The sequence below is a fragment of the Mastomys coucha genome, unplaced genomic scaffold (genome assembly GCF_008632895.1).
Source record: "Mastomys coucha isolate ucsf_1 unplaced genomic scaffold, UCSF_Mcou_1 pScaffold15, whole genome shotgun sequence".
NCBI lineage: Eukaryota > Metazoa > Chordata > Mammalia > Rodentia > Muridae > Mastomys > Mastomys coucha.
The window spans coordinates 165000080-165009336 of NW_022196897.1; the positions used below are offsets into that span (position 1 = coordinate 165000080).

At 48.3% G+C, this 9257-nt stretch overlaps 1 pseudogene; it reads right to left on the minus strand.

Moving 5' to 3' along the window:
- Positions 1 to 8047: 8047 nt before the first annotated feature.
- Positions 8048 to 8726, minus strand: LOC116092583 (annotated as a pseudogene).
- Between the last annotated feature and the right edge of the window lie 531 nt (positions 8727 to 9257).

Consider the following 9257-nt stretch of genomic DNA (forward strand, 5'->3'; position numbering starts at 1 on the left):
TTTCCTGCGAGACTCTGTACCAGACAGAGTGGGCACTGACAGATCAGGGAAGGCTCCTTCCGTGCCCAGCTCCAGTTTATCGGGGCTAGTTACAGGCACACAGGTGACTCAAAGTCAGCCCCACCTCCCCGGAGGCTTCCCTGGGAGCAGCTATTCTATGGAAGAGTTTTGTAGTGCAGATGACCAACAACACTGCACACTGAAGACACTTCTGGTGGCATAGCAGTGTCTACGAGACTGGGGTCTCACCTGAGTCTGTTGTTTACTCTTATACAGCCTTGGCCAGTAGAGGGGGCTTGTGCTCATTCCACAACCTTCCACAAGGGAAAATGAACAGGCCAGGTCTCATGAGGGTCTCCAGCCTCTCTGCTATGATGGTCTCACCCAATTGGGAGGAAACAGATGCATAATATATAGACTCTTGTGGGAAAAATCTCATGACAATGGTGGCCTAAGTCTCATTGGTTCAAATCCTGACAAATAATAAATAATAATTATCATATTATATTTTATGTGTTCAAGAATATATAGCTTATTGGTATCATGTGTGTGTATTCACTAAACATGTAATTTGCATAATGTGCAATATATATGAATATGTGTGTGTGTGTGTGTATATATATATGCCCTGTGGCTCCTAACACCTTGTAAACAGGCTCAATAGAAGTAATTCCATCAAGAAACCTAATAAGCACAAGTTATATGAGGCTACCACCCACATAACATGGCTAGCTGTTTTACAGTAAATTTTTTATATGAGTACAAGAGAAGTTCCTCTAAAATGATGGTAAGATACAGCATGGTAAGATACAAAAAAATAAACCCAAAAAACAGTTTATGACCACTATCAATATTATACGTTCTGTACCTCCCAGGGCTATCACAGGACCAGCTTCACAATAGGCATATTAACCCAGCACCTCCACAGACATTGGACGAGTACACATGGTGGCAATGCCACAATGGCTACAGGATCACTGGGTCTTACGTGACCAGTGTCTCACATGTTCGCTCTGTCATCCTCTCAAATGGTGCTGTGGGGTGTGGTTACAAATAAAACCTTTTGATGCTGTGGATGGTGTTGCTGCCAAATTTCACAGTATAGAATTAGGCAGATGAGGCAAGGTGAGATTCACCACTGACCACACAACTTCCATTCGTAGAACCTGTGTGGTGGGAAGAGAAAATAGACTCCCAAAGTTGTCTTTTGACCTTCAGGTACAGCACGGAAGAATGTACATGTGCACACACATGCACACACTAAAATGTTAAAAGAAATTATTAAGCTAAAGAGAACCATGCAATTAAGCTACAAAAAAATCTAATGTTTTAATTAAGTTTATGACTTTTTTGTTGGGCCATTCACAGCTATCTTGGGCACATGTGACTTTTGGGCCACAGGTTAGATGTGCCTGGATGTCCCTCAGTGTGGCAGAGCTGCAAATGCCTGGCCCTCCTGTACTTTGCCGTAGATCTCTCATGGTAGCAGACTCTGCTCCACATTACTTTTGAACTTAGTTGCATGGCTGAGCGATAACTTCAGAAACCCCCTGCTCCAAGACTGTGCTTTGTGCAACAGGGGAGCAGAGAGGTCCCCACTGTGTAGCATGTGGTCCTTCATAAATAGCAGCCAGTCCTGATGGAACTGCAGGAGACCATAGCCCCAGAAGCTCCCAAGTGGGGACCTGCCACCTTCTGTTCTAATTCATTGAGCTTCCAGCCTGGGTCTGCCTGGGCTGAGGTGAGGGATTCATTAAGGCGCATATTAAGCACTCCAAGATTTGTATGCTACATAAACAGTGGGGCAGGTATTGATCTTTCTGTTTCCAAGAGGGTGGCCCATCAGCTTTCCTGCTGAATGAGAAATGGCTCCCTTAGGGGTGTTCTTGCTCACTCCAGGAAGCAGAGCCTCCCCCTGTGGCCCCGAATGAGGATCACTCTAAGCGTTCATTGCACAGAGGCTGGGTGAGGCCTTGCTATTAGACCTGTCAAGGCTTTGAGCATCCAGATCCTTTTGCTGGTGCCAACAGCTCTTCCAGTGCTGCCTAGACTGGCTGGGTTCCCTTCAACCAAGTTATAGACCCGAAGCCCAAGGTCTTCAGCAAGCCATGGTATTCAGGAAGAATTTGCTAATTTCTTTTGATTTTCATACTATTCAATTTTAAAATGCTATTTGTGGTAAGTTGTATTTTTAAGTGTAACTCTGAGAAGTGAAATAATTGAAGAAAATATGGATACTTGATGTGGTACAGATGGTGTGTGGCTGGGATGTGGCTCCCAGACAGACAGTACATTTGAGAGATGTCAAAGAATGCATGATGGGAACACAGGGGTTTCTATTAGGCAGAAAACAGAGCTGAAAGCAGATTTTAGGACAAGGCAGGGACTGCTGCTAGGTGCCAGAATACCACCCAGAGCTGGGGTGAACCAGTGCTGTCAGGGATTGCCTAAGCCTTAACCCCAGCCTGCCCTCCAGGCTCACAGATAAAGCAGGAGTGGGAAGCAGCAGGACAAGGTGGGAGGAGGAAGGGAGGAGTCCATAGACTGTGATGGTCTGGGAAGAAGAGGACATTGGGCTTCCCTGAACAGACCAAACCCTTTGTGCCTGGCCACTGTTATTTGATTTCTGTCATTCTGGAAAATGAGCCTCCATTTTATCCTGTAGAAATATCTCCACTGGTGTGCACGTGAACACACTGAGGCAGGCTAGGTTCCTTACCCAAGACAGTCCAAGAAAAGAAGATCAGAAATACAGGCGCTGCCTTCCTGCCTGCCAAGTTTGTGCAGCCAGCAAGAGCTGGTGCTGGTCTCCTCCTGAGGTGGGTACCACCTATGACTGTGGAACTGAGGGACATGGGGAAGGGCAATCATAGCCCAGGCTCCTGGCCTGCACCTAGGTCCAGCCCAGGCTGGACCTTCCACCAATGAGAGCCCATGAAGCCCTCTCTTGCTCTTTGCTGAAACCCATCTGAGTCGAGCCCTTGTTCTTAAAGCTCAGCATCCCAAGCACTCTCCTACATCAAATCTCCAGAGCTCTGGACTATGGGACTCATCTGGGGAGTCAGAGAAACAGGCACCTAGCCTTAAACCTGTGGCCCAGCTCCATGCAAGCCTCAGGGCTCTGAGCCACTCATTGCTCTAAATTAGCAAGGATGTAAGGGAACAGAATTGTACTAAGGACTTAGCAAAATGCTGGCGCAGAAGTCCGGTGTCAACAGAAACTGTAGCGAATGGCAAGGGTCGCTGAAGTAGAAACTAAGTTACAACAGCAGTTGCAGAGATGTTCCTGGTAGCAAGATGGCCTTGACTGACTCTGTCTTGGGGAGGGAGAGTCCCAGATCTAGAGTGCCAGCAAAGAAACCAAAGGTATAGTCTTTGATCACACCTCCCTAGGATGCCTTATTCCTGTGGGCTCCTAAGCCTGCAGCAAGCCCTGTTGCACGCAGAGGCCAGCACACAGGTCACAGAGCCACAGATTCACTAGTGCCAGAACGCTGAACCATCAAAGTGCCCTGAGCCTGTCTCGCCTTCACTACGCTGCTGGATAAGTTTAGCAGATCAAACTTGGAAAAAGAATTCACCCATCAGCTATTGTTCTCATTCAGCTGTCCCACAACCTGGCAGCCTGGCTGTAAAATGTCTGCTTAATATTCCATTTGTAGGAGGATGTGCAGCTCTGGTTCATGCTCACCAAGCGGCTTGTCAAGAGCAACCTGAAGTAAATAACAAAGGAAGCCAGCAAGAGCCACCAATCAAATGTCCTACACTGTCACCTGCCAGAAGCCACTTGACAGAGAGCATCCCTGCACTCCACCCCATGCCGGGATCTCTGAGTCACTAAGATGCCCACAATAGTCCACAATCTGCTCCAGAGAGCCCCAGAGCTCCTTCGCCTTGTTAAGGCTGGCAATTTTGTTATTCTCAGCCCCTAGGACTGAGGCTCAACAAGGGGCAGCTGTCTGTGAACACCAGGCAGATGCATCTGATCACACAGACTGCTGACCGCAGCTAAAATGTGAGATGAAAATTACTCACCTGTCACCACTGAGACACCATCAAAACCAAGTTCTGGACACCTGATCTGCTTACCTGGAAGAGGTTCTGAGGAAGAGTGGACCGTGACACCCCTAATAGACCTCGGTGTGTCCCAAGATGCTTGTTATCCAGCTCAAGAGCCGTGACTGACTGCTGTAGTATTTGTTAATGGCCAGCAGCCACAAAGCCCATGTCCTACAACAGCGTACTATGGCACCACATATTGTTGGCTGCTTCGGTTTCCTTGGTGTGGGTCACATGTGAGTGGTGCCCAGGTATATGTAAATGATAGTGAGGTCTCCTTTTTGTTCACCCCCTCTCCCACTGACTCTGAGGACCTTTTAACACACACTGGACACTGGGTGTCACTCTGGAACAGCATAAGTGACACAGTCCATCATGTTTCATCTACTTTAAAAATAGTTGTAGAACATTCCCAGGGGGTGGAAACTGCAGAATTTTACTGGTTACCCTTGCCCCTCTCACACAGTCCCTCCTCCACTCCACCCAGTGTCACTGTCTCCACCAGAGCAGTGTGTTTGCTGTCATGGATGGACATATGTCAAGTCACCACCGTGGCTAGAAGTCTAGTTTGCAGACTTCCCTGTCCGGGTCTAATTCTAGAGGTTGGAACAAAAGTACCATGATGTGGATGTGTGACTTCCAACATCATACAGAGGTACCTCTGTGGTCATGAACACTCTCTGGTCTCCTCTTCCAACACCCATGCCTGCTTGCCTGGACCCCTTTGCTGACCCCCTCTTAGCCTTTACTGGGCTGTGGCAGAACTGGAAGAGCATAGTAACAGGCTCCTGACTGGCCCTGGCCACCCAGTCACCTGCTCTTTTGTCCTTTTGACTTCTCATTTCTTCAGTTTATCTGCACTTGAGGTCAGGCATGTTTGAGAAAACTGCATGCGGCTTTGCAGTGGATTCCTGGGCTCCCTGCTGTTCACCACTTGTGGCAACTGTGTTGCAACTTTACCTGGAGTTGAAACATTCCTGAAGTGCCCGGGAAATTCTGAAAGGAGGTGCCTTAAGATTAGGCAGGGCGGTGGTGGCCCACGCCTTTAATCCCAGCACTTGGGAGGCAGAGGCAGGTGGATTTCTGAGTTCGAGGCCAGCCTGGTCTACAGAGTGAGTTCCAGGACAGCCAGAGCTATACAGAGAAACCCTGTCTCGAAAAACAAACAAACAAACAAACAAACAAACAAACAAAAAGATTAGGAAGAAAACCAATGCCTAAGAGTCAGACCAGATCCATAGGCTCCTCCCGCCCCTCTTGCCACGCCTGCCTGAGTAAATGCAGACTTCAACTCCCACCCCAACCCCCCAACTGCTGCTGGTCACCATGATAAAAGCTAAGTCTGAAATTTGCCTTTGTTCCCCTTTTAGAAAACATCTGGGCACAGCAACCAGTTTTTGGTGTGTGTGTGTGTGTGTGTGTGTGTGTGTGTGTGTGCGCGCGTATTCGAGTGTGTATGGGTACACATGGATGTGAAAGGTACATGTAGGAGCCCAAGGTTAATGCTCCAAATCTTCTCCATCTCCCACCTTGTTCTCTGAAGCAGGACTTCTCAATCAAACCCAGAGTTTACTGATGTGGCTGTCTGCCTAGGGAGCTTGCTCTGCTTTCCCAGGCTGCATTTACAGGCAGGCCAGTGTACCCACCTGGTGCTTACATGGGTCCTAGGGATCTGAACTCTGCTTCCCATTCCTGTGATCCTGGCTTTCACTGCTTTGCCAAGCCAAGAATCTACTTTTTGTGACCTCCTTTATGGCGTTTCTAATGGCTAGGGTTAAGAATTTCTCACGAGTAGGCAGGGGAAAGGACTGTGTCAGCCAAACATCGCAAACAGGCTCTGGTGGGAATAGGGAAGGCTCAGCAGTGCATTGAAAACTGGGGAAGCGGCATCTCTCAGGCTGAGCTCATCCAGCTGGACTGCCAGAGTCAAGGCGCAGGTCTCTTAGGGGCCTCATGGCAGCAATTTGCTTTCTTCGAAAGATGCAAAGCCCATTTTCCTTCTCTGTTTTTCTTTTAGTAAAGAAAAGATATAGTCCATTGACCGAGGCTTAGCTAAGGATTAAGAATTGGTTGACTTTAGAATATCCCTACCTGTTTTCTGTGCTTCCACTTGAATTAACAATGGCAAATAGTTGGAAGGTTATTAAAATGTGAGCCAGGCCTTGGGGAACCCTGGCTCTTATCTTTGTGTGGCCCAGGTGTTCAATGGCTCCTTGGAATCTAGGGTTTGGAGTCTCCAGTTTCCAGGTTGCGAGGCTTCCTGACTCTGGAATTTGCCTAGGTGCTGTATAAACAGCTAGCATTTAAGGTAAATTTCCCTAATGATAGAGTAAGGACCCGGTTCATTTTAACGACTATGCCCTTATCGCTCGGTACACAGTCATGGGCAAGTCAGGCTGAAAGGACATAAAGTTTGGAAGATGAGGAGGAAGCAACCTTGTCCTCAGTTATCAGATGCACCTCTCCAAAGGAGCCACCTATGGGAACAATGCCACCACTGTGACTTTTCAGCTGCTTAGTTAAATTTAACCCATAAGGGCTGGGAGAACCTTGTGCTTAATTCTGTATCTGAGAAGTCGGAGCTCCTTGGAAGATCTCTGAATTCTCCCAGAGGACATGGTGCCGCAGCCCAGCTCTCAGAAATGCCCTTGTCAAGAGACAGCACCACAGCTTTCCTTCCTGAACAAGTTTACAACTGTTCACAGGTTGTCGAAAATAATTAGCCTGACATTGTTTTCTAAACTGTGGGATGAAGCGGTTTGTGCCTTGTCAAGATCAAAGGACTTCTACTGGCTTCTTGTAAATCCAAATAGAATTCCTCTAAGAGCAAACTCTGGGAATTATCTGTGACTTTGTGGAGCACTGACGGCATGGAAAGGGAGACTGGGCCAAAGACAGGCAGCTGAGTCTAAAAGCAGGCACAAAGGTCGGTGTTTGTTTTGTTTTTTTAATTTTACAAATTTTCAACATATTTTATTGACTCAGGGGCCAAACATGGCAGCATTTGGTCAGTTATGAAAGGCACCTCATTGAAAAATACATCACAGTGTTGTCGGGCAATCCCAGCCCAGGATTTGAGGGTAAGAAGGACAATCTTTAGATGAGTTAGCTTAGGACATTTTAGCCTTTTTTCCCACCCCTTCACTGTAGACAACTGAAGCTCGGGCTTTAGAGTGCCAGGCACGCACACAGGCCACTGAGCTGCATTCCTAGGCCTTGTTCAGTTATTTAAAAGGGTCCCGTGGGTGAGTGAAGGCAAGGTTTTAAGACTAGTGTATGTTCTGGGTGCCTGAAGGCTATGCCACCAGAGCAGGCAACTCTGAAGTCCTAAGTGTGGGATCTGTCTCCCCTTGCTCCCCACAATTCCAGTGAAAATGATCTGCTGAGCCAGCACCCGTAAACTTACAGCCCTGCCTCTCCCATTCGTGCAGGTGAGTCTTTAGCTTTATGGCATGGGGAGCCACCGGCAGCCAGTGGCCCCTCCTCTACACGGGAGAGCCACGGGCAGCCAGTAGCCCTTCCTCTGCACAGAGAGCCATGGGCAGCCAGTAGCCCCTCCTCTGCACAGGCTACACGGGCCCAGGCTGACTGCTGTGTTCCTGGCCTTGCGATCCGATCCATGAGGCTCTTACGTAGAAGCTGAGGTCTCTTAAAGCTTTGTGGTCCAGAGAAAAGGAGAGGCTGATTGCTTAAAAGTAATACCACGGCTCCTTATTTGCAGCAATGCCCTCCACTCAGTTTTTTTTTTCCCTTAAATCTTTTCACTTGTTTATGCTTTAAAAATTCTCACCTATGTGTAAAAAAAAAAATCTTACTAATTAAAACACTGCCACTGTTCCAAATATCCTCTCGAGCCCCTCCCCACCTCTCTCGCCATCCATCCATCCTTCCTTCCCATGACTACCCTCTTCCCTCCGCCCAGCACCTAAGAGCAGGGATCCCATGGCAGGGAGACGAGCAGGGGCGCCATCTTGCCTGGCTTCTGTTACTAGGATGTGGCTTTGGAGACGGCTTCTGGGATGCTCACAAACATGTCAGGGGTCTGGGATGCATCGATGGTGTGGTGAATGCCCTGTTTCCTGTGGTACTCCTAAAGAGGAGTGGTCTGGATGTGGTAGGCACCTCTAGGTGGGTCTTCAAGGCTTTCTACTTGTCATCTGATCTGTGGATAAGGGGCTCCCCAGCGATATCATCTTTCATGGGCTCCTTTGGAGGATTGAACTCCTCATGATAGGTCTGACCGCTCTTGGGGTGAATCAGCCTTCCAGTGATTCTCTGGATCAGCAAGGAGTCTTGGATGCTGAACTCAATAACTGAATTGAGCTTCTCTTTCCTCTTCTCCATGAGGTCATCAAGTACTTCAGCCTGCCTCACAGTCTGAGGGAAGCCATCTAGAAGAAAGCCATTTTTGCATGAAGAAGTCTCCAAATTCTTCTCAATGAGCTCCACAACCATGTCATCACTCAGCAGTTTTTCAGCATACGCCTTCAGCTTTTTTCCTAGATCTGAGTCTGAAGCTACCATGCCTCTCAGCTTGTCCCAGTGGCCAAACAAGTTTTCAGCCAATTTAGGTGCCTGGGTCCCTTTGCCAGCCCTGGTGGCCCCAGCAACATGGCCTGGATGCCTTTCGGGCATTCCGGATCAGAAGCCAACATGTCGAGAGCCATGTCTACCAAAGCCTCACCCCACAAAGGTGTTTTGTGTGACCCAAACCAGGCCTCTCATGGGAAAGCTAAAATCCTGGGGTCACCCCAGTGCTTACTGGAAGCACTGGCGACTGTGGTAAAGTTTCCCAGTATGTGGGACTCATGTTTGCTAGGCAGATTTGTCATCACCATGTTTATGATGGAGAACGTGCAGGCAGAACATGTGTGCACACCCACATGTCTATGCACATGCTAGGAGCAGGGGAGCGAGTCACAGAACTGAGCAAATATACCCACTACCAGAAACCAGAAGTGGATCCTGGACAAACCGCTTAATTTCTTTTTTTGTACATCTCCCAGACTCAGTGGGCACTGGGCATCCCTTCTGGTGAGAAGCTTTGCATCCAGGGCCCAGCTCAGGACCAGTCACAGCAGAATCCCTGGTGGGAGCAGCCTCAGCTTCCAATCACTCCTCATGAGGACTTGGTCAGATGCTAAGGGAAACCCTGAGTCAAAATTTAAACACAAATAGTGTGGTTTGTCTCAAAGGAG